The 25,813-nt window shown below is 43.5% G+C and overlaps 1 long non-coding RNA gene across 1 annotated transcript; it reads left to right on the top strand.

Moving 5' to 3' along the window:
- The first annotated feature begins 105 nt into the window (after positions 1-105).
- Gm16701 (predicted gene, 16701) lies at positions 106-25,813 on the top strand. The gene is made up of 3 exons (NR_037988.1): positions 106-283; positions 17,380-17,426; positions 25,103-25,813. It is a non-coding gene; the product is annotated as a predicted gene, 16701 (long non-coding RNA).

The raw sequence follows: 25,813 nt of genomic DNA, 5'->3' as shown, positions 1-25,813 counted from the left end.
CTTGACGGAAGAGCCGCCGGTCTCCGCTCTCTCCCGATGGAAACTGACGCCAGAGATGGCCTGCACATTCCATTCCGTGTATCTGCCACGTGTGTGTTATTGTGATCTCGGGTGTCAAATAGGAAGAATATTTAAGAGATGATTTTTTTTAATTACGTGTCTTCTCTCATAGTTCAGAGCCAGCAGCTTCTTTTAACCTTTTTTCCCCTCACGATCATTGAGCATTTGCTGGATCTGGTACTCACGTGTGAACTCCTCTAACAGGCCACACAAGACTGCCTGGGTGAGTCTTTAGTTAGGACAGATGAATTCCTAAAGTTCTGAAAGCAGTTCTAAAAGCAGCCTCCATCCTTGTCTTACCTTTTCTGACACGCTGGCTTCACTTTATAGTTCACACACACACAAAAAGCAATCTCCTTCTTTGATGACATGGCTCACTTTATGATGTAGCTGCAAGCCTCCATCACTGGTCCCTTTATTCAGCAAACACTTCCTGGTGGCATGGCAGGAGCCAAGTATTGTCCCTAGGTACTAGCGACTCGGGGTTGGACCAACGTTCATGATCCGCTCGAGAAGATAAATCTATTAACAAGTTGTTACAGTCAACTGTGCTGCTGCTGTAATAGAAACGGATAGCCAGTGCCAGGGGAGGCCAGACAGGAGAGCCACTGAGATTTATAGATGGCTCTACCGAGACAGTGACATTTGAATTAGATCCTGAGGACTGATTGAGACTGGCCCAGAAGAGAAACATCCGAGGATGAGACAGAGATGAGTTTGTGAAAAAGCAAAATGCGTAGAGAGGTGAACGAGCTTGGGCGCAGTCAGGGGAAAACAGCCGCTAGTGGTCAACGGACTTCAAATCTCTGTCCCCAAACTCGTTGTTGATCTTCAGGGGAAGTCAGTGAACGCAAGTTTCAGTTTGAGGGGGTGGGAAATGGTTCTCTACCAATGTGGAGACTAGAAATAGGCAAGGTTTCAGGGTCCATGATTGACAGATGATTTGGCCTTGAGTTAGGGTAGAGTTATGGGGCTCCGGAGGCCTGGCTGCGTCTGAGAGTCATTAGGAGGTAAATTTGATTCACTCAGTGATTGATTAGTGTTAGAGGAAGGTCGGGGCCAAATATTGAGTTTTCCAGCTTTGGTGGTCAAATGCATGTGGTCAGATGAAGACAAAAGTAGGAAATTGTTGAGGTTGGGAGTCAAATCGTGTTCAGTTGGCGATGCTCAAGAGACGGTTTGGGGGAGGAAGCCAGAGTTTGGGTTTCAGTGGTTATTATCTTCTAAGGGATAGACAGAGAGAAAAACATTCAGCTGGAGAATTAGGTTATCTTTCTCATTTGAATAATTGGTCAGTCTGCAGTTGTGTGGCTAAAAACTCCATTGTCTTCTGGTAGTACAAGCCAAGAGGCCATACATGGAGAGAATATGTTAGCTGCCTCCAAAATGTAGGAAAAATGTGTAAGGGAGAATATGTTTTATTTTCAAAATGTAAAAGATTTGATGTACCTAGTAGAGTGGCAATAAAATATATTATCTACAGCCTTTGATCAGTGACTCTCTTGATGACTTTACCCACGACCTTGGTGAATCTCCGGAATCATGAGTGTCACCATGACGGGTTCAACCATAAAATATAGTAAACTATAGTCATAAAAGTAAAGGATGCTCTCAGACTTAATGGATCTCAAACAAACGTGGGACTATGATAATTTCTAAAGGTATTTACATAAAGTTTGCAATTAAAATAAACTTACTTCATTATAGTTATTGTTACCTTTTAAACTGCATTATCACCGGAGTCCTCAAGGAAAAACGAAAAGCCCGTGTGAGACTCACTGTGTCAATGCCAATGAGAAAGTGAGCCAAGCTGTGTGGAGACACAAATGCTAGGTGTTCAGTGAGCTCCACCCACTGGATAGATATGGCTGGCATGGACTCTTTAGCCTCCCCGAAGCCCATTCAGATTCACATCTCAGCAAATTACATCATGGCATGCACCTTCCAGGTCACTGACTGGAGACAGTTACCCTTCCCAACTGTTTGTCGTCAAATGCCAGTGCACCTAGGCCTGTAGTGCAGATGAAGTGCTTACAAGTTCAGCAGCTTCTCCATGAGGCTCTTCTGTGTTTCCTGTTCCCTGTTTTCTGCTGTTAGTGATCTACCCCAAGAGTGGCACATTCCAGGCAAGTGCCATGCTCCAAGCTATGCCTAGCCCCTCTTACATTTCCCCATCCACCTTTTCACATGAGTGTCCCTTGCCTCTGGCAGCACCACACACCTGCCTTGGCTAGCTGCCTTCATGCTGTTCATAGTTGCTTGCTCACACTAATCTCCTTCCTCAGGAAGGTGCATCATTATGCTCTGCCACCCAGTTCAGTCCTCAATAAGCATCTGACAACTTTCAAGTCTTGGAAATCTGATGAAACTTTGCTTCCCAGCCCTTCTCTACAAGCCCTGCAAGCTGTCTTATTACCTACAGCAAGGATGCATTTGGGTCCTGAGTCTTTCTCATCCCACTGTGTTTTCAGTATGCTTGTCTGAGGTTAATTGATGCTCTTTGTCTTTAAGCACTGCACATAGTCTGAAGGATTCTCAGTTCTGAGTACCAGAAGTTGGAAAAACCCCAGTGACAAGACCTTGATAACAGCCATTCCTTATGAGTAATGTCATTGGCACTCGTTCTCGGGGTGCAGCACAGATACTTCTTTGTACTCTGAGCTTTTGATGTTTTGGGATAGGACAGAAGTCTTCAGTTCCCTAGCCAGGGCCCTCCAGCACACTCTGAGGGACTCCAGCCTGTTTGCCTCAGCTGCGGTGACCCTGTGCTCTGACTTTTTATAAGAGGGAGGTCTCTGGCTTGACTTTTCCTATCAACTGAGTCATTACTCAGCCTGCCAAAGCAGGCCTTCTTAGAAATTATGGGTCAGAGAGGCCTATCTTCTCATCGACCTTGTCAAGAATTTCCAGAAACCGTAGGACAGACTGCCAAACGTTGAGGAATCGCCTCTGGAACTGTTGAAAATGGAGATGGGTGGCAACCTGGCTGAGATGGCCTGAAGACAGGCCAGAGGCTGGATGAAGCTTCGAGTCGCAAGGGTACACAGTAAAGGACGCCATTCCCTGTAGGTTTATTACTTGGTTGACTGTGACTTTAGGATCTGAATGACCAGATTTTCTTCCAGATAGGTTAGGAAGCTCAGCATGGACCGCCGTCATAGAAACAGGATTATCAAGTCTCTTAGCCTGAGATACAGGACTGCTTTGAATAGTCTGACAGCTTTGTGTTAGGTTCCGTAAAGCTCACAGAGATATGCTCTGGCTTTTCCGTGCTGTCAAAGGTCCCATCTCTGACACACTCAAAAGTCTTTCTTCTTAGTCCTTATCAGTACGGTGATGTTATTTCCTTCCTCTAAGTCCAGAGTCCCACCCCTTGTTTATTTCCTTCAGCTTCTGACTCCCTTATTTTCCTCCTGTCCCTTGCATTTTTCCTAAGGGGTTCTCCTGGATTCTTCAGGACTTTTACACATGATATCGGATTTGACTATTATCGTCATGAGTATCTTCCGTGTTCCCCACCCCCACCCCCAAGCCAGACAGTTTTTCTCAATTCAAGGCAAGTGTTCTAGTTTACCTGGTAGATGTTTCTTTGAGTGTCTTCATATTTCTGCTGTATCAATGAACTGACACTCCCTTCCAGTCAGCCAGAGTCTCCTCTGACAACCATTTCTGGCTGAAGCTCCCAGTATCTCTCCTCAGTATTGAAACTAAACCAACCTAGATTCTTCATTCTCCTTTTCCTTGTTGGCTCAGCCATGCCCTCTGCATGTTCACATCCTACTCTGTGGAGTTTGCTTGCTTGTGACCATTGTTACCATGTAGGGCAATGTGAGCTGTGGATGAGTGGAAAATGCCCAGCCCCTGCCTGTAGGACTATCAAGAGTGATCAGATTACCACAGTGGAGGTCTCCCAACAACAGATCCTCTATCCTTTCTTTTTTCTGTTTCATTTCCAAACATGAAGGGGTAAGCTGCAAATTGGCTATACAGATGTGGCCTGAGGTGAGATTACCACTTGCGACAGACCCAGGTTTGTAGACAACCTCAGCAGAAGGTAGATGCCTTCCTTAAATTCCTGTTGGCTATTCACACTCTTGTTTCGTGACTCCACTCTTCTTCCTGCACAGTTACATTTTCCAAACAGACACTGACTAACTGCGGGCTAAGTGTGCATCACCATGGCTCCTCTTCATAGATCAGGAGGTGAGAGTTAGCTTTAGGTTTCCCAGTTGGGAACTCAGACATGACACCTTTGAACCTGCTTGTCATCGGCAGAAGAAATAGGAGGCCACCTACTCCTCTGAGTCTTAGCCATACCAGAGCAACCTCATTTTCAAGCTGATCCTGACCTAGAGCCTCACAGATCCGGTGTTCCTTTGAGCCTCTGGTCCTGGTTACAGTCCCCATCACCCTTTTGTGTACGAACAGGCTCCTTTCTGACTTTTTTGAGCCACTTAGTTGTTTTTTCCACACTTCTTTCTCAGGTGCCCTAAAACTGCTGTGTGTGTGTGTGTGTGTGTGTGTGTATGTGTGTGTGTACGTGTGTGTGTGTACGTGTGTGTACATGAGTGTGTGCACATGTGGATGCCACAGGGTCAATTGGGGGGTGTCTTTCTCAGTTGCTCTCAACCTTATTTTTTGAGACAGAGTCTCTCACAGGACTCATTGATTTGGCTGGACTGGCTGGCCGGCGAGCTCCAGGGATCTGTCTGTCTCTGTCTCTATAGTACTGAGATTACAGATGTGTGCTGACATCTCCTGCTCTTTCCATGGGTCCTGGGGATCTGAAATAAGGTCCTCACAATTGCATAGCAGACACTGTGCTATTTCCAGTCCCCCAAACTACTGTTTTGTTTGTTTGTTTTTAAATCCTGGAACTGACAAGAGTCTTTTTTGAAAAATCCAATAAGATCACATCATATATTTTGAAAAAAAAAAAAAAAAAGAAAACACCCAAAAATCCATCTCAATGATTTCGCACTGCTTTGGGGACCTCAGAGGGCCAGGGCTATGGTGAGATCCTTCCTGATGTGGCCCCTGGCTGCCTTTCTGCCTCACCAGGCACCATCTTCTCTAGTCCATTTGGGTGCTCTCCTTCTCTCACCTCACTGACCGAGTCAAGCCGCTTGCTTCCATCCTCTGGGGCATCGTGGAGGGTCCTTTTCCTGTTGGATCATTCTTCCTTCTTGTCTTTTCCAATCTCTGACCCCAGGACTCTGCCCTTTACTTGGCTAACTCAAGCTTTATTAAAGCTCAACTCACAAATGTAACCGTCCTTTTGATTTCCCAGACCCAGCTGGGAATCATTATTGCGAGCTCCTGAAGTCCCCACCCCCCTCTCCACTCCAGCTGTCTTATGACTACTGACTCCTTTGTTTGGTTATTTAACTATGATTTGTCTTTCTTGATAGGTTACACACTCTGTCATGGTAGGAAACTATATTGATCTTTCTTCCATTGCTTCTCTAGCCTTCAAATCATTAATGGGCACACAGTAGGCACTCACAAATACTTCTTAAATAAATGAATGAGTTGGGACCTTGCTTTGGCAACCCACATAGTATCCCACACCTTCTAGAGATGTGGTCCCATCTCACTTTTGACATTCTCCCACTCTCTGGATGGATGAAAGATCTCAGAACATTCCCTTGGCATAGGACCTTCTACTTACCTTCAGATTTGCAAATACTGCCCATTCTTTTTTTTTTTTTTTTTTTTTTTTTTTACAACCAGATGTTTTCTTTTTTTTTTTTTCCATTTTTTATTAGGTATTTCGCTCATTTACATTTGCAATGCTATACCAAAAGTCCCCCATAGCCACCCACCCCCTCTCCCCTACCCACCCACTCCCCTTTTATGGCCCTGGCGTTCCCCTGTACTGGGGCATATAAAGTTTGCGTGTCCAATGGGCCTCTCTTTCCAGTGATGGCCGACTAGGCCATCTTTTGATGCATATGCAGCTAGAGTCAAGAGCTAGGGGGTACTGGTTAGTTCATAATGTTGTTCCACCTATAGGATTGCAGATCCCTTTAGCTTCTTTGGTACTTTCTCTAGCTCCTTCATTGGGGGCCATGTGATCCATCCAATAGCCGACTGTGAGCATCCACTTCTATGTTTGCTAGGCCCAGGCATACTCTGACAAGAGACAGCTATATCAGGGTCCTTTCAGCATAATCTTGCTAGTGTATGCAATGGTGTCAGCATTTGGAAGCTGATTATGGGATGGATCCCCGGATATGCTAGTGTCTACATGGTCCATCCTTTTATCTCAGCTCCAAACTTTGTCTCTGTAACTCCTTCCAAGGGTGTTTTGTTCCCACTTCTAAGGAGGGGCATAGTGTTCACACTTCAGTCTTCATTTTTCTTGAGTTTCATGTGTTTAGGAAATTGTATCTTATATCTTGGGTATCTTAGGTTTTGGGCTAATATCCACTTATCAGTGAGTACATATTGTGTGAGTTCCTTTGTGAATGTGTTACCTCACTCAGGATGATGCCCTCCAGGTCCATCCATTTGCCTAGGAATTTCATAAATTCATTCTTTTTAATAGCTGAGTAGTACTCCATTGTGTAGATGTACCACATTTTCTGTATCCATTCCTCTGTTGAGGGGCATCTGGGTTCCTTCCAGCTTCTGGCTATTATAAATAAGGCTGCTATGAACATAGTGGAGCATGTGTCCTTCTTACCAGTTGGGGCATCTTCTGGATATATGCCCAGGAGAGGTATTGCTGGATCCTCCGGTAGTACTATATCCAGTTTTCTGAGGAACCGCCAGACTGATTTCCATAGTGGTTGTACAAGCCTGCAATCCCACCAACAATGGAGGAGTGTTCCTCTTTCTCCACATCCACGCCAGCATCTGCTGTCACCTGAATTTTTGATCTTAGCCATTCTGACTGGTGTGAGGTGGAATCTCAGGGTTGTTTTGATTTGCATTTCCCTGATGATTAAGGATGTTGAGCATTTTTTCAGGTGCTTCTCAGCCATTCGGTATTCCTCAGGTGAGAATTCTTTGTTCAGTTCTGAGCCCCATTTTTTAATGGGGTTATTTGATTTTCTGAAGTCCACCTTCTTGAGTTCTTTATATATGTTGGATATTAGTCCCCTATCTGATTTAGGATAGGTAAAGATCCTTTCCCAATCTGTTGGTGGTCTTTTTGTCTTATTGACGGTGTCTTTTGCCTTGCAGAAACTTTGGAGTTTCATTAGGTCCCATTTGTCAATTCTCGATCTTACAGAGCAAGCCATTGCTGTTCTGTTCAGGAATTTTTCCCCTGTACCCATATCTTCAAGGCTTTTCCCCACTTTCTCCTCTATAAGTTTCAGTGTCTCTGGTTTTATGTGAAGTTCCTTGATCCACTTAGATTTGACCTTAGTACAAGGAGATAAGTATGGATCAATTCGCATTCTTCTACATGATAACAACCAGTTGTGCCAGCACCAATTGTTGAAAATGCTGTCTTTCTTCCACTGGATGGTTTTAGCTCCCTTGTCAAAGATCAAGTGACCATAGGTGTGTGGGTTCATTTCTGGGTCTTCAATTCTATTCCATTGGTCTACTTGTCTGTCTCTATACCAGTACCATGCAGTTTTTATCACAATTGCCCTGTAGTAAAGCTTTAGGTCAGGCATGGTGATTCCACCAGAGGTTCTTTTATCCTTGAGAAGAGTTTTTGCTATCCTAGGTTTTTTGTTATTCCAGATGAATTTGCAAATTGCTCCTTCTAGTTCGTTGAAGAATTGAGTTGGAATTTTGATGGGGATTGCATTGAATCTGTAGATTGCTTTTGGCAAGATAACCATTTTTACAATGTTGATCCTGCCAATCCATGAGCATGGGAGATCTTTCCATCTTCTGAGATCTTCTTTAATTTCTTTCTTCAGAGACTTGAAGTTTTTATCATACAGATCTTTTACTTCCTTAGTTAGAGTCATGCCGAGATATTTTATATTATTTGTGACTATTGAGAAGGGTGTTGTTTCCCTAATTTCTTTCTCAGCCTGTTTATTCTTTGTGTAGAGAAAGGCCATTGACTTGTTTGAGTTAATTTTATATCCAGCTACTTCACCAAAGCTGTTTATCAGGTTTAGGAGTTCTCTGGTGGAATTTTTAGGGTCACTTATATATACTATCATATCATCTGCAAAAAGTGATATTTTGACTTCCTCTTTTCCAATTTGTATCCCCTTGATCTCCTTTTGTTGTCGAATTGCTCTGGCTAATACTTCAAGTACTATGTTGAAAAGGTAGGGAGAAAGTGGGCAACCTTGTCTAGTCCCTGATTTTAGTGGGATTGCTTCCAGCTTCTCTCCATTTACTTTGATGTTGGCTACTGGTTTGCTGTAGATTGCTTTTATTATGTTTAGGTATGGGCCTTGAATTCCTGATCTTTCCAAAACTTTTATCATGAATGGGTGTTGGATCTTGTCAAATGCTTTTTCTGCATCTAACGAGATGATCATGTGGTTTTTGTCTTTGAGTTTGTTTATATAATGGATTACATTGATGGATTTTCGTATATTAAACCATCCCTGCATCCCTGGAATAAAACCTACTTGGTCAGGATGGATGATTTCTTTAATGTGTTCTTGGATTCGGTTAGCGAGAATTTTATTAAGGATTTTTGCATCGATATTCATAAGAGAAATTGGTCTGAAGTTCTCTATCTTTGTTGGATCTTTCTGTGGTTTAGGTATCAGAGTAATAGTGGCTTCATAAAATGAGTTGGGTAGAGTACCTTCTACTTCTATCTTGTGAAATAGTTTGTGCAGAACTGGAATTAGATCTTCTTTGAAGGTCTGATAGAACTCTGCACTAAACCCATCTGGTCCTGGGCTTTTTTTGGCTGGGAGACTATTAATAACTGCTTCTATTTCTTTAGGGGATATGGGACTGTTTAGAAGGTCAACTTGATCCTGATTCAACTTTGGTACCTGGTATCTGTCCAGAAATTTGTCCATTTCGTCCAGGTTTTCCAGTTTTGTTGAGTATAAGCTTTTGTAGAAGGATCTGATGGTGTTTTGGATTTCTTCAGGATCTGTTGTTATGTCTCCCTTTTCATTTCTGATTTTGTTGATTAGGATTTTGTCCCTTTGCCCTCTAGTGAGTCTAGCTAAGGGCTTATCTATCTTGTTGATTTTCTCAAAGAACCAACTCCTCGTTTGGTTAATTCTTTGAATAGTTCTTCTTGTTTCCACTTGGTTAATTTCACCCCTGAGTTTGATTATTTCCTGCTGTCTACTCCTCTTGGGTGAATTTGCTTCCTTTTTTTCTAGAGCTTTTAGATGTGTTGTCAAGCTGCTAGTATGTGCTCTCTCCCGTTTCTTCTTGGAGGTACTCAGAGCTATGAGTTTCCCTCTTAGAAATGCTTTCATTGTGTCCCAAAGGTTTGGGTACGTTGTGGCTTCATTTTCATTAAACTCTAAAAAGTCTTTAATTTCTTTCTTTATTCCTTCCTTGACCAAGGTATCATTGAGAAGAGTGTTGTTCAGTTTCCACGTGAATGTTGGCTTTCCATTCTTAATGTTGTTATTGAAGATCAGTCTTAGGCCATGGTGGTCTGATAGGATACATGGGACAATTTCAATATTTTTGTATCTGTTGAGGCCTATTTTGTGACCAATTATATGGTCAATTTTGGAGAAGGTCCCGTGAGGTGCTGAGAAGAAGGTATATCCTTTTGTTTTAGGATTAAATATTCTGTAGATATCTGTCAGGTCCATTTGTTTCATAACTTCTGTTAGTTTCACTGTGTCCCTGTTTAGTTTCTGTTTCCACGATCTGTCCATTGATGAAAGTGGTGTGTTGAGGTCTCCCACTATTATTGTGTGAGGTGCAATGTGTGCTTTGAGCTTTACTAAAGTGTCTTTAATGAATGTGGCTGCCCTTGCATTTGGAGCGTAGATATTCAGAATTGAGAGTTCCTCTTGGAGGATTTTACCTTTGATGAGTATGAAGTGTCCCTCCTTGTCTTTTTTGATAACTTTGGGTTGGAAGTCGATTTTATCCGATATTAGAATGGCTACTCCAGCCTGTTTCTTCAGACCATTTGCTTGGAAAATTGTTTTCCAGCCTTTCACTCTGAGGTAGTGTCTGTCTTTTTCCCTGAGATGGGTTTCCTGTAAGCAGCAGAATGTTGGGTCCTGTTTGTGTAGCCAGTCTGTTAGTCTATGTCTTTTTATTGGGGAATTGAGTCCATTGATATTAAGAGATATTAAGGAAAGGTAATTGTTGCTTCCTGTTATTTTTGTTGTTAAAGTTGGCATTCTGTTCTTGTGGCTGTCTTCTTTTAGGTTTGTTGAGGGATTATCTTCTTGTTTTTTCTAGGGCGTGGTTCCCGTCCTTGTATTGGTTTTTTTCTGTTATTATCCTTTGAAGGGCTGGATTCGTGGAGAGATAATGGGTGAATTTAGTTTTGTCGTGGAATACTTTGGTTTCTCCATCTATGGTAATTGAGAGTTTGGCTGGGTATAGTAGCCTGGGCTGGCATTTGTGTTCTCTTAGTGTCTGTATAACATCTGTCCAGGCTCTTCTGGCTTTCATAGTCTCTGGTGAAAAATCTGGTGTAATTCTGATAGGCTTGCCTTTATATGTTACTTGACCTTTTTCCCTTACTGCTTTTAGTATTCTATCTTTATTTAGTGCATTTGGTGTTCTGATTATTATATGTCGGGAGGAATTTCTTTTCTGGTCCAGTCTATTTGGAGTTCTGTAGGCTTCTTGTATGTTCATGGGCATCTCTTTCTTTAGATTTGGGAAGTTTTCTTCAATAATTTTGTTGAAGATGTTTGCTGGTCCTTTGAGTTGGAAATCTTCATTCTCATCCACTCCTATTATCCGTAGGTTTGGTCTTCTCATTGTGTCCTGGATTTCCTGGATGTTTTGAGTTAGGATCTTTTTGCATTTTCCATTTTCTTTGATTGTTGTGCCGATGTTCTCTATGGAGTCTTCTGCACCTGAGATTCTCTCTTCCATCTCTTGTATTCTGTTGCTGATGCTGGCATCTATGGTTCCAGATTTCTTTCCTAGGGTTTCTATCTCCAGCGTCGCCTCACTTTGGGTTTTCTTTATTGTGTCTACTTCCCTTTTTAGGTCTAGTATGGTTTTGTTCATTTCCATCACCTGTTTGGATGTGTTTTCCTGTTTTTCTATAAGGACTTCTACCTGTTTGGTTGTGTTTTCCTGTTTTTCTTTAAGGACTTATAACTCTTTAGCAGTGTTTTCCTGTTTTTCTTTAAGGACTTGTAACTCTTTAGCAGTGTTCTCCTGTATTTCTTTAAGTGAGTTATTGAATTCCTTCTTTATGTCCTCTACCATCATCATGAGATATGCTTTTAAATCCAGGTCTACCTTTTCAGGTGTGTTAGGGTGTCCTGGATTGGGCGAAGTGGGCGTTCTGGGTTCTGATGATGGTGAGTGGTCCTGGCTTCTGTTAGTAGGATTCTTACGTTTACCTTTCGCCATCTGGCAATCTCTGGAGTTAGTTGTTATAGTTGTCTTTGTTAAGAGATTGTTCCTCTGTTGATTTTGTTACCCTCTATCAGCAGGCGTGGGAGACAAGCTCTCTTCTCTGAGTTTCAGTGGTCAGAGCAGTCTCTGTAGGCAAGCTCTCCTCTTTCAGGGAAGGTGTACAGTTATCTGGTGTTTGGACCTCCTCCTGGCTGAAGGTGAAGGCCCAAAACAGGATCTTTCCCAGAAGCTGTGTTGCTTTGGCCAGGAAGGTGGCCAGTTGTCTGGAGTCGAAGATGTCGCCGCCTCAGAAGGTCTGTGGCTCTTGCCGGGAAGGTGGCTGGTTGTCTGGAGCTGAAGATGGCGCCGCCCAGAAGCTCTGCGACTCTCGCCCGTCCCAGAAACGGCTGGCACTCTGTATTCCACACGGTCACCCGTGCAGCCTGCCCTCCGCGGAGTCCCGGAGCCAAGAAGGCTCCCGCCGGCGCCTGTGCCACAAACCTCTCAGGCCGGGCAGACCCCCGTGCTCTCACCAGGAAGGTGGCCGGCTGTCTGGAGCTGAAGATGGCGCCGCCCAGAAGCCAATACTGCCCATTCTTGTGGGTCCTAGGTTCCATGCTCCTCGGCTCCATCACCCAAATTGTGCCAAGGAACAGCGTCTGGAGAAACCACACATATAAAGGAGGCACTGGTCAGGTGACCTTTAGGAAGCCTTTGCCTTGTTCACTTAGACAATGCCACACTGGGTGCTGTCGCTCACAACTGTAACCCCAGCTCTTGGGACTACAGAACAAGAGGATTGTTGGAAATCTGAGGACAGCCTGGGCTAGGCCTTAGTCTCTGTGAGATTCTGTTAGGGAAAAAAACAAACAAAAAAACAACACAGACTTCAGTCTAGGCCAAGTAAATACAATGTAAGAGCAGCAATCTCTGCGAACCTTTAGCATTGATGTATGTAATTATATTTTATTACTGCTGCAAACTATTGATTTATGAACAGAAAGAAAACCCAAAACACATTATAATAAAAGAAATGAGCAGTAGATACAGGAAAAAAATAATACAGAAGGGAAAGAGAAAACCTGAGGTTCTCCTCAAATTAAGTATTGTATTGACAAGACTAGAAGCTAATTTTACCTGGATCAGTTCAGTAAGTATCCCCCACAGTGGAGGTGAAATAACATTAATGTTCACACTTTCTGGGGAAAGTGAGGGCAGCACCCAGAATCCTGCACCAAAGCGAGACAAGCCAGGAGCGGGCGACACATGGCAATTCTATTTCACAGCCCTCCCGCAGAGCTGCATGGAGAAATCCATGCTGTTTCCCTAAAATGTTCGAAGCACAATTGATTGTATCTTAAAATAGGACCACAGCCCAGCACTGGGACCAGTAATGGGGAACTGTGTCTCAGAGGCTTTGAGTCTTTCAGTTTACAGAGAATCAGCAGTTATATGAATTCTTTTGGAAGCCCCAGTCTCCCTGTTTGTATTCATAATTAAAAATATCTGCCTTCGTGGCTGTCTCTAGCTTCCCACCTGCTCTGTCACAGGAAAGGAACTGACAGTTACTTGGTGACCTGCTGAGGGTTTTTGACTCTTCCGAGGTGCTGTCCTGTCTCACCCGACACACCCTTATTAGTGACCTTTACTGAAAGGATTTAAGACCCAGTTTTTTTTTTTCCAAAGATGAGACTACATGTTCTTAGAGAAATGAACATGAGTTTAGAGAATGGGAAAAGACTGGCTAGAAGGAGAAGACAAAGGAGAGATGAGAGGATGGATGGCTTACTCGCTGTTAGCTTTCCCAGCAAATAACCCGGGGTCAACAATTTACAAAAAGAAGACGTTTACTTTGACTGACAGTTTTTTCCTTTCATTTGTGGCAAAGCAGCACATCATAGCAAGAGTGTATCTTGGAGCAAAATCAGGGACTAAAGATTTTGGCCTTTGGAGGGACAGTTAAGATCCAAATATAGTTTCAATCAAAACGAATTGGGAGACCCACCTCTCAAAAGGAAGTCCTGAGGCTCAGTTTTAAGAAGTTTGTTTACATACAGACACACAGGCACATCCACACACACATACACACAGAAACAGACACAGACACACAATACACAGATACATTCATACATACAGACACACAGACACATCCACACACACATACACACAGAAACAGACACAGACACACAATACACAGATACATTCATACATACAGACACACAGACACATCCACACACACATACACACAGAAACAGACACAGACACACAATACACAGATACATTCATACATACAGACACACAGACACATCCACACACACATACACAAAGAAATAGACACAGACACACCATACACAGACACATTCATACACATAGACACATACACAGACACACACAGACACAGAGGCACATTCACACACATACACAGAAATAGACACAGACACACAGACAGACACATACACACACATATACACAGACACAAACAGACATACAAAGACACACACACACACACACAGACATACACAGACTCAGAAACAGACACATACACAGACATACATACACACAAATACACAGACATGCACTCATAGACATACACACAGACACAGACACACACAGATGCACTCACAGGCATACACACAGATAAACATACAGACACACACACAGAAAAACACACACATAGACACTCACACAGAAGCACACACAGACATATGCAGACACATGCACACACAGGCACACAAACACACACCTAAACACACACACACACACACACACACACACACACACACACACAGGAGCTACTTACTCTATTTCTCCAAATTCGAACCCAATCTTCCTTACAGTCAAAGTGTTTCCCCTCCCTTTATTGTCCCCTTGCCACCTAGCTTAGAGAATAAGGTTGAGTTCAAGTCTGAATCGATTTCAACTCTAGGATAAAGATGTAGGAACAATTATGACTGACAGTAGAACTCAAGTGCTGAGAAGTGACATGAAGACAAATTCAGAGGAGAATGGAGAATTAAAGTCCCCGAACAGAGACAGAAATCTTGCAAAGGGGAATGGGTTTTCTGAGGGCTTGTGCTGGGTCCTTGAACCAATCTAATTCTTTCTCAAGAAGGGAAGACACACGGAATGGGGGAGGTAAACACAGCACAAATGCAGAGATCTCTGTGAGCAACTAACTCTTGCAGTCAGGTCCTCCATCCCTGCTGCAAACAGCCTTGTGATTATTTCCTTGCATGCTTTCTTTGCCTATCAGACATAGGAGGGAGATTTCGTAAGTGCTACACATCACTGTTTTAAATATTCTCTGCTGTGTCCTCAGGCTCTGGTGCTAGTGATGGTGAATTTTGGTTGTCAACTTGACCCATCTGAAATCACCTGAAGCACTAACAGCTGGGAACTCCTGGGAGGGATTTTCTTGGTCAGATTATTTGAAGTGGGAAGACCTACCCTAAATACGGGCGGTGCCTTCGAGTGACTGAAGGACGCCTTGCCCTTTGATCTTTGCCTGCTGCCTACTTAGTCTCACTCTCACTGGCAAGTTCATCTGTCCTGTTGCTGTGGAATTCATTCACCAGTACTAGAACCATGTGTGTATGTGTGTGTGTGTGTGTGTGTGTGTGTGTGTGTGTGTGTGTGTGTGTGAGTGTGTGTGTGTGTGTGAGTGTGTGTGTGTGTGTGTGAGTGTGTGTGTGTGTGTTTGCTTCTAAATAAACTGAAGCTGAGGTGTTCTCAGGGAGTGTCCCAGGCCTTTAGTGCCAGATGAAGACTTTTGAGTTCTGCAGCTTTATGAGCTGAGCAATTGATTCTTGGTCTCTCCAGTGTGAGATGGCCATTGTTGGACCAACCAGAGCATATCCTATAAGATCTAATAAATTTCCTGTATATCACATATAACTGTATATTATATAATCACTTCTGTTCCCTTAGGAGTCCATAGTACAGGACTCAATTTCTGATTTGCACCGTAATATACAAAGGTGTTCCTTTGTTCTTCATGGTTGTTGGGGATCAAGGGCCACCCACTAGGAAAGCGTCTCTCTGAACATTCTGTAGTACTAGACCGAAAAAAGGAAGCAAATCTGAGAAATTTGGCAGAGGTCTAAAGAGATTGAGCAATTTGATGGCTGCAAAGAAAGAAATTAAAATATCAGACAAATGAAAAAAATGAATCATCAGTGGAGGGAAATTCAGATCATTTTCTAGAAGTCAAAGGGTGATGGGGGCCTGCATACTGGAACTCCAAGATAGTTCTCAAGGTGAGGAAACAGAGGCAGAAAAGAAAGAGGCCTTCTCTTCATAGAAACATGGAAGCAGCGGGGCAGTTGGATAAAAACAAAAAGAAGAAAGCAGAAATGTTAGAGAATAATGGGTGGCTGAGGGAAACTGGCACAGCAAGGCACACAGCAACCAAGCACAGAAGGACCACTTGGGAACATTAGACAGGATCAGTGATCCTCACCACCACTGAGGTGGAGCACATGACGATGGTAGACCTAGTGGGCTGTGTCATGAGATGAGACAGAGTTTAGGATGTGAAACAGGAAAGACAATAGGCTGTTGGCCTGTTTAGCTGCGTCTAATCAATCTTCGTTCAAATACTTGTTCTCATATTTTTTTTATTATCATTTAAAAAGGAGAGTAAAGAAGGTAGCCTGTTTGTCTGGAAATACAAGCAATGCCCAGAAAGTCTAGGGACCAAAGCGTTCGCTTGGGTTGCTACAGGGCTGACTAGGCCTGCAGCAGTTCATGTGTTACAGACGTTATATAGAAGGCAAAGCACAGAAACAGAGACTGAAAGCAGCACCGGGCCTGAGGCAAATGCAAAAGCTCTTAATATCCGCTCTTTGTAGGTTTGGGTGGGACCGTAGCACAGATAGGAAAGAATGGACTGAGTAAGGCACCACTGAGTAAGCCAACTGTAGATGGGTCTAGCCGGTCTGCTTCATCTCACACCAGAATCTTAGACATATCTTTCTTCTTTCCTGGGTCTACGTCTTCTCATCAGAGAAATAGGCTTCCCTGCATCCTCCCTAGTGCCTCAGATAGGTTGGCATAGTATAAATACTTTGACATGGTAAGCCCATGAACACATGCAAATTATGTGATGCATTTTTGAGCAGAAAAAGTGATGTTTGTTTTTGGAACCTTTCCAGTCTCCAGTGGATGGAACATTTATTTTATTTTATTTATTTTAACTGATAAATTAAAATATTAATCCCTGTGCCCTAGAACACTGGATTTATCTCTGGAAAGTACCAACTATGCAATAGATACAAATCAGCAGATACAGGTGAAGGCTCTACCTTGCGCCAGGCATGGTGCTAAGCATTTAGACTCAAAGATGTTCTGAATAGCACTTTCAGTTTGTTGGAGTTCATAGTCTAGACCAAAGATTATCAGTGAGTGATGCTTTGGTACAAAGGCCTTAATAGAATGTGGTAGAAAGGCAGGAGAGGTGGGAAGGCAGAGGAGCCTGAGGCAGAACCCAAGGCCCATCTGCTACAGGATCAGTTAGAGATGGTCCCTAAGAGAGGGTTAGGGAAGACAGTGCTTGCTGTCACAGAGCCTGAGCTTGTCATAGGCGTGTGACAAGTTAGGAAACAGAAAGATGGCTACTGTGGGTGAAGCCTGAGTTAAGGACAGCATGGGAAAAGACAAAGGGTGACACACGATGTGTTGGTGGATGTCAAAACCATTAGAAGAATTTGGGACACAGGGGAACGCACTGGAGTTTGAATGCATTATAGGTTTCCTGGGATAAATCGCACTCAGACATGGTGACTTGTCCTTTTTCCATTTTAGAATTGGCTTGCTAATTCGGTAATGGTTTTATGGGTTTCTTTACTGTAATGTTATGGTCTGTTCCAGGTATATGGTGCGGGCCCCATGGAATAAGTTGGAAACGTCCTTCCCAGGTATTAATTTTATGCTATATCTTGTAACACACTAACATAAATTTAGCGACTTCAAACAATGAAAGCAAGCTAGATGTGATGTCATGAGTCTGTAATCTCGTACTGGGGAGGCTAAAGAAGGAGGACAGCTAGTTCTAGGCCAGCCTAGAGTATACTCTGAGTTCAGCCCACAATATACTGAGCTTGAGTTCTGACTGGAATTAATGAGACATTGCCTCAAAAATATAAACTCTCAAGCCACCATCACCACTACCACCATCACCACCATCACCATCACCACCACCACCATCACCATCACCACCATCACCATCTCCATCACCACCATCACTACCACCACCACCATCATCACCACCACCATCACCACCACCACCATCACCACCATCATCATCACCACTACCACTACCACCACCACTGTCATCACCACCACTACCACAACTGAATGAAACAGTAAAAACACATTATCTCAAAGTTCTTGGGGTTCCATGATTTTTACTGAGTGAAATAATGGTGTTAGCAGAGTGGAGGTTCTTCTGGGGGCTCTGGGAATTCATTCCTCATCTTCTTCAGCTTCCAAAGGCTGGCTCAGTTCTTCTACCCCTCACCCAGTCCTCCATCTTACTATGTATGGAAGCCAGCCACCCAGGCCTCTCAGCTTCTTGCTCTCCACTTTCCTTTCAATTAAGTGAACCTTTGTTGTTGGTTCACTTGGGTAACACGGGACACTCTCCTCTCCTTAGTGACATTTGCAAACTCCCCCTTCCCATGCAAGGCAGCAGGTTCAGAGCTTCCAGGAATCACAACATGAACATCCAGAAGAGACAATTATTTTTCCTGGTACAGTAATTTTCAATTTTTAAAAGTGTTTGTATTGTATAGAGCTGGTATGGCACCTGACAGTGAAGTTACTGGGCCTGGGGCTTTCTTTCTGGAAAGTTTGTTTCAAGTGTGATTTGGAATGACAGGTGTGCACTGTCGTACCCAGCTGCATTGTAAAAACATCATTTATGCTTCTCTTTTCCATGCTAATTATTTCTGCTCTCCACTTTACCATGCAGGGGTAGTAATTTTACCGACCATACCATTTCCATGTCTGTCTCTGTTGATGGACGTTTGCCTTCTGGGTCACTCTCTTCAGTTTGTATGTCTGCTAAGTTTTCACTGGGTGCCAAGCACTTTACACTTCAGGCTCTTGGGTGCGAAGCTTTGTACTTTAAATGCTTCCATGCTATGATCTAAGCAACAGCCAGTCAGGGATCAAATAGTGCAAGCCTTTTGAGGCTCTCTTTAGAATGTGGTTAAGTGAGACCAGTCGCTATTTTGCATAGGGCTAGTTTGGCAGTGTTCTCTTGGATAGTGTCACTTACTCCTGATGCTTTTGCAGGGTTCTCTGCTCTAATTTTTGGAATATAAATGAGTTCCAGCCCTGGACATACTTCAGGATTTCTTTCTCTGCTTGGGCTTCTCTCCTGCCTCAGGCGGTTTTCTCACACACAATCCTAACCAGTGTAGGTACTCATGGGTATCCCTGGATTCCATGTCTGCAGATTTGTCTATTCTTGGATTGAGTGTATTCTTAGGAAGTTGTGTTTATACTAAATTCTATAGTGATCTTTTGCTCCCCTTTTGTTACTCCCCAGACAGTTCATCATAACCCGTATTCCCATAACTTATGTGTTGTAGTATGTATAAGCAGCCCAGTAATGAGTTAAGTGCTTCAGAGCAGGTGTGTAGGCTACACTCAAGTGAACTTCAATGCTATTTTGCATGTTGAACTTAAGCATCCTTAGATGTTGGTGTTTGTAGGTCTTCCTGGAACCAATTCACTGTGGAGATCAAGGAGCAACTCTTTTCAGTAATACATCGAAGGGAAGTCCTTGGTAGATCTCTATAGCTCTCTCACTGAGCAAGTTGTATTAGTCACCTATCACAACAACAACAACAACAACAACAACAACAACAAGTTGGACATAAACAACTTAGGATGAGGAAGGGTCCAACTCTTTCCAGTGTTTCAGAGGTTCAGTATATGGTCTTTTGGTTCCTTTGCTTTTGGGCCTGCCGCAAGGCAGAGAGAGTATCATGGAGGGGGAGAGTTATTGAGCAAAGCTACTCAGCTCGAGGTGGCCAGGGAGTGGAGAGAAAGGGAAAAAGAGGTTGAGTGAGGCTCCAATGTCCCCTTCATGAGCACAGACCTTCGAGGAACATTCTAGATGCAAACTCTGCCATCTATTCTCTCTGATAGTTTGCTCAGTGAGATCTAGCTGTTGTGGGCTTTCTAAACATACACTTCCATCTCTTTAGTTCAGGTAAATTCCTTTTCCTGGGGAAATCTCCTTTTCTGTTGTAAGTAAAATAAACTCTCCAGGCCTATTTAGTCCCACTTGTTACTTATTTGCTTGTCTATCTATCTATCTATCTATCTATCTATCTATCTATCTATCTATCTATCTTTCTATCTAATCGATCTATCTATTTGATGCCTGAAACTTTTTAATAGACTGTGTTCAGGTTTTGTTGTTTTCATAAGGGTCATTATTACTTCACCTTCTAGGAAGTAGAAGCAAATATAAAATATCTAAGGGGGTTCATGGGAGTGGGAGACTTGGCTCTGATCTTAACCTGCTGCAGCAGTTGGGAGAATGGGCCCTGCACCTCAGATGGGCAGCACAGTAGAGCTGACCCTGGTGGCAGGGGTGCAGAGCTGACCCTCAGGGCATGAGGTTGCTGGGCCCGCCCCTTGCTGGATGCAACATTGGGTTAGCTAGCCAGGGGGGTGCTGAAGAGCACACCTTGGTGGTGTGGATGTGGGAGAACCGGTTGGCTGACCCACTCAGTTACTGCCAAAGCCTAGATCCAGGGCTTTGAATTGGCCCACCCCAACATCCACCATGTCTATGAACTGGGAACACATGAAGGGGCCAGTCCTGTAGGTCCAAAGCTGCAGGATCTCCATCACTCAGGGATGCAACAGAATATCTGAGAAGAGTCTGTGAGGATCCAGTATTGATGATGAGGCAGAAGCCAGAGGCCTTGGACCAGACCAATGAGTCGATGCAATGAACATTTGCAAGTAAAGATGTTGGACAAAAGGATGTACTGTGGGCCACACTGTGACACACTACAGCTTCCATGATGAGATTTTTGTTTTGTTTTGTTTTGTTTTCATTTTTATTTTACTTTGGGGGGAGAGGTTGCCAGGGTGGGGAGAAGATCCAAAGGGATTGGAGGTGAATGGGATTGGGGTGTGAAATTCACATAGAATCAATAAAAAGTGAAAGAAAAATCTTAGGATGAGATTACTAAGACACTACATTTCAAAAGTATCTCAAACTCAAAGGAACAATAATACCATGGCTATAAGAAATGAACCTATAGAAGCTTGGAGTCGGCAGGGAATGTTAAAATACCCTCAGTGTGCCTACACTCTGCATAGTCAGCTCTGACTGCCACATGTCAGAACTGTACACCAGTCCTGCTGAAAGCTTGCACAGAGCTGGCCAGGAGAGACTTAGTTACACCGGAGTCTGGTCATAGTGTACTTGCCTGGTTTCCTTGAAGACTGTTTCTCCTCCTGTTTCCAGGGAAACGGGCCTGAGCCCATGGGACCTCTTCACATCTAAACATTAACCCGTGACTGAGACATGAAGCCATTTTGCCATGGCTCACATACGCCTCTTAAAATGATGCTTAATTCTGCAGTGGAAGGATTTTTCTTTTCCTTAAGATAATTCAGATTTTTTTTCTAGAATATAGACTCGGAAGATGAGGAATAAGGGCCAGGAGCCTTCCTGTGCTGCACAGGGACCGGAAATCCAACGGGCTGAGTGTCCCTGATGAGTAGCTGCCCTCAGGGGAAAAAGATGGAAGTAGTTATCAGGAGAGTGAGCCTCTCTCCCATGCCTGGAATCTTTATTTCAAAGAGTCTGGCCAAACAGCCCATCCTCAACCTATTTCTCCTTGGGCCTTATCTCACTTCCTTTCTGGCTTCTTTTTACTGAGGCCGAGTCTGTAGCAGCTAACTGGAAGGTGTAGCCAGGGTGGTCCCACTGCAACTGCCAAGCAAGCTCTCACCTCCCTGAGTGACCGTGAAGGTCTTCATGTCAGGGCAAACTGTAATTGCTTCTGTAACAATGACAGATTGCTGTCACGATGACAGACTCCAGGTGTCATCTCTGTGAACATGACACGAAATGATACGGGCACAGATGTGTCCAGTACTTCTGCTCAATTGACTGTAATGCCAAATATAGGTCAGAGCAGTCCTAGGCGTGCAGTCTGTCCTCACTGAACGCGTAAGTGGAGAGCTTCATAACTGCCATGGCCTTGCAGAGGACCACAGTCACAGAGGTCATACTGGCTGTGTGTACCAACAACACACTACACAAAATTGAAAATACTTCCCATGCCACAGCGAATTCTCCAATAGGGGAGAATTATCCTATAAAGGATGAAGTTGTAAGGTTTCCAATGATCCCAGCTCCCAAGTTATAGGAACAAGGGATTTCTTAGTGCCACCTTCGTCTTTCACAGTAACCCTCTCGATGTTTGGTTTTCTATTTATGGGGTGTTTCCTGCACATATGCACCTCCTTAAGGAAAAAGCCGGGTATTTGTGTTTTTCCCTTCTCTATGTATCCATAGCTTCAAGTTTTACCAATTACATGCACTGATGGGAGAGTTTGGTGGGAAGAGAGGCAAGGGAGGAAATAAAGACTGTAGACCATTTGCTGATGTGTGACTCTTGAGAAACAGGCAGGATTTGAGGCTTTCAGGGCTCAACATCAGTGGTATGACTTGACCCAAGTCATACCTGGCCATGATACTTCTAAGTATGATACCTCTGGGTAATTTTATGAGCCAATCATATATTTTAATACTTTTTTTCTTTCAACGTTGGACTTCTCTTTGTGTTCCCAAAGCACCTTTCTCTAATCCTGTACTTCCATGTGGAGATAGAACAAGTGAGAGCGAGCCAGAGTCCTCTTCACCTTTGTGTTCTGAGGACTAAACACAATTCCTGACTTGAGATCTTTTTAGGTGTTTATGAAATTCATTAATCAACAACACAAACAATGGCGGGAGAGACTCATAAAAACATTGGCAACTTTTATCCCCCAACGGAAACTGTTATTAAAGATTTATTATGTGCGCATATGTTTTCCCAAATGTTTGTGTGTGCACCACATGCGTACCTAGTGCCCAAGGAGGCCAGAAGAGGGCATGTGATCCCTTATAGGTGGAGTTACAGGCATTTATTAGCTGGGGACTGAACCCAGGCAAGTGTTCTTAACCTCTGAACCATTTCTGTTGCCCCTAGAAAACTGATATTAAAGTCACTCGATTAGTCAAGTTATTAGCCATAGCCATCTTTTCTCTCATAGGCCACTAGAAGGATTTCTTCCTACACAGGCAGCCTAGAGGCAGACCCAGAGAAGGAAAGAAAGCACCTGCTACTTTACACACAGCTAGGTATCTGTAGTAGTAATTAACACAGAGATCACTAATAGTTAGGGAGTAACTAACAGCTTAGGGTTGGCATCTAACAGAATGATGTTTTCCCTTTTCCTACGCAAGCAATGATTTTAAGTTGAGGATGTTCAAAATGGCTGGAAATGGAGGGAGGCATTTCAGACACCACGTGTATTTAAAAAGCACTGCAACTTGTGGGTGGCCTTCGTGGCTATCATTAACTAGGATGGCAGAGGCAAGCTTTTGCCAACCCCTGCCAGAGAAGAGAGGCACAGTACTGAAGGCAGGCCTCCTTTCACGCAGACACACAAATCTCTTAAAGGAAAGGAAATTACACTTGGAAAGCAAACAAATTTAGAAGGAAGCAGGCAATCATTCACATTCCAAAAAATACCTTTCTCTGTACAAAAGGATCTCCCACAGGGCACTTTTAAATGGGAAATACCTTGGGAGGGCATGAAATACCATCGAGTTTATAAGGAATCGATTAAGAACTAATTCTTTTAGAGACTAATCTATTGCGCCATAGGGGCATCTTCAAACAGCAGCAGCTCCAGTCTTTGCTTTGTTCTCAACATTTTTTTTTTGTTGTTGTTAGAAACCTCTGCAGAGTAATAAAGTGTAGAGCGAAGTGCATAATTAGTCAGGAGAGCGGGCTTTGAACTGGCTTTTGGCCATGCTGGCTGAGTCCAGGCAAACATCCACCTGTGTTCATAGTTGGAACTGGGGCCAGCAACCTTTCTAAGGGTAAGAAACAATATTTGAAACAAGTGTGCAGTGTCCTGTAACATAGGTGATTATTCACACACAAACTCAATTTCCAGGACTGCCATAACAAATGACCACAGGTTGGCTGGCTTAACCAGGAGAAACACTTCACCTTACACTTCTAGACAGTTAGACATCCTAGGCTAACAAGCTGAGTCCTGCCTCCCTTGTTGGCAATCCTTGGTGTTCCTTGGGTCACCCCAGCCTCTACACCATCATATGATATTCCCTTTATGTGCACCTCCGTAGGATACTTGCTTAACTAATTGCATTTATAATGACCCTGTTCCCAAGGAGACTTACATTCTGAACTACCGGGGTTAGAACTTCAATATCCAACTTTGGAAGCAGACACAACTCACACTAACACTTTGCTGTTGGTCTAGCCTTAAGTCCCTGAAATGATTTGTTGTTGTGGTTCAACATTTTGCTTTTCTTGGCTGAGATGTTATGAAATGAGATGGGTTTTTATAGAAATAACAAGTCACAAAGAGAAGCCTTTGTATATAGAAACTAATGCAAAGAGGGAACTTTAATAGAATAAAAACTGGGTAGCAACTTGGACAGCAGCTCTAGTGGTGTGTGTGTGTGTGTGTGTGTGTGTGTGTGTGTGTGTGTAATATCTCACTATCTTTCTTCGTTTTTCTTTCTTTTGGGGGGAAAAAGAGTACTTTATTCAGGTGAGTGTTGGTCCCAATGTCTATCGTGCTATTCCTGTGGAAATGTAAACAAACATATACTCATCCCAGATAGGAAATCAAGGACAGACCAAAGTCATGATTATACCAAAGTACACCTTGGTGTTGTACTGATCCAATGGGTTGTACTGGAGTTACTTAAAACATTTGGGTGAGGGGTCACATTGTAAGAGCACAAATGACTCAGACAGCTGCACCACCAAAAGCCCACCCCAGCATGTGACAGCCAACGACAGCTGGAAACCAAGAATGCACTGTATCACCTGCAGGCAGCTCAACAGGTAGGGGACCGCCTCTTTCAGGAATCTCAGATTACCTGAGCTTTTTCCAGGTACTGGGGCTGACCTCTGTTCCTTCCAGATAGACTATCTGACCCTCTGCTTCTTCTAGGTATACCAGCTGACCCCTGAGTCTTCCAGGTAACCAAGTTAATCATTGCTCCTTCCAGGAAGCTCTGACCCTCTTTTAGGTGGGTCCACTTGTCTGAGAGTCTTCTGGGCAGTTTGTTTGTTTGAGATGGTCTTGTAGCAACCCTTGCTGCTTATATTGGAGAGGTAGGAGCCCGGTAGATCTAGCCAGTTTCAGGGGTTTCCTGAAGCCTCTGAGTTCTTTACTTCCTAGCTTAATGAGCTGTCCTCAGAGATGGAGGGCTTTGTCTCAGGCAATTGCTGTACAACATCTCTGGCAGGTAGAGGAGTACAGGGAAGCAAGATGTTGGTATAACACAATCTATTCTTTGCAGGGAGATTTCTCAAGTCCTGTGGAAGCATGCTTCAGTCAGACGGAGTCAGTGCTCTGCTCAACCAGTCACAAGAGAAGAGAATCGGTCACTTCTTTCCAAATATGGCTTTTTACATATTCCAAAGACAGCTCACTGCTGATGCTGGCCTGAAGACAGTGTTACTTCGTTACCCAACTCATGACTGACTCTCAGCTAATCAAGCCAATCATAGATACCTGGGTGAGCCCAGCTGATATTAGCAGAGCCTAGCTTGGGTGGACAGGATGGCCCCTAAGCCCAGCAAACACTATAGATCCTCAAATTTGTGAGCTAAAAAAGAATTTTGTTTTTGGTGGGGGTGATATTTGTGTGGGGTTTTTCTTTGTAAGCCATTTGGCTTTGGGGTGGCTTGTTATATATCAAAAGCCTTCTAATGCTGGTATTTCCCAAGGGTTTTTCCCCCCCTAGACCCTGGTACTACTGGTGTGAGCATGTGTGTTATGGGTTTTAGAGTCAGTTTTCTTACACTGAGAGATCTCAACTAGGACATGACATTGATTACCAGTTTTGGATTTTTGTGCCTGGAAAGCACAAGCGTTGGAGTTAATTAAATGTGTGCGTGCGTGCATGCATGTGCACATGTGTGTGTGTACACACATATATAATAAAAATATTATTCACTCAAATGAAACTCACAGTGCCTTCTCGCAATAAAAGTGTGTTTCTCTCCCA

The sequence above is a fragment of the Mus musculus genome, chromosome 1 (assembly GCF_000001635.26).
Source record: "Mus musculus strain C57BL/6J chromosome 1, GRCm38.p6 C57BL/6J".
Lineage (NCBI taxonomy): Eukaryota > Metazoa > Chordata > Mammalia > Rodentia > Muridae > Mus > Mus musculus.
The sequence above is the reverse complement of the archived record's forward strand: the minus strand, read 5'-3'. Positions and strand labels throughout refer to the sequence as shown.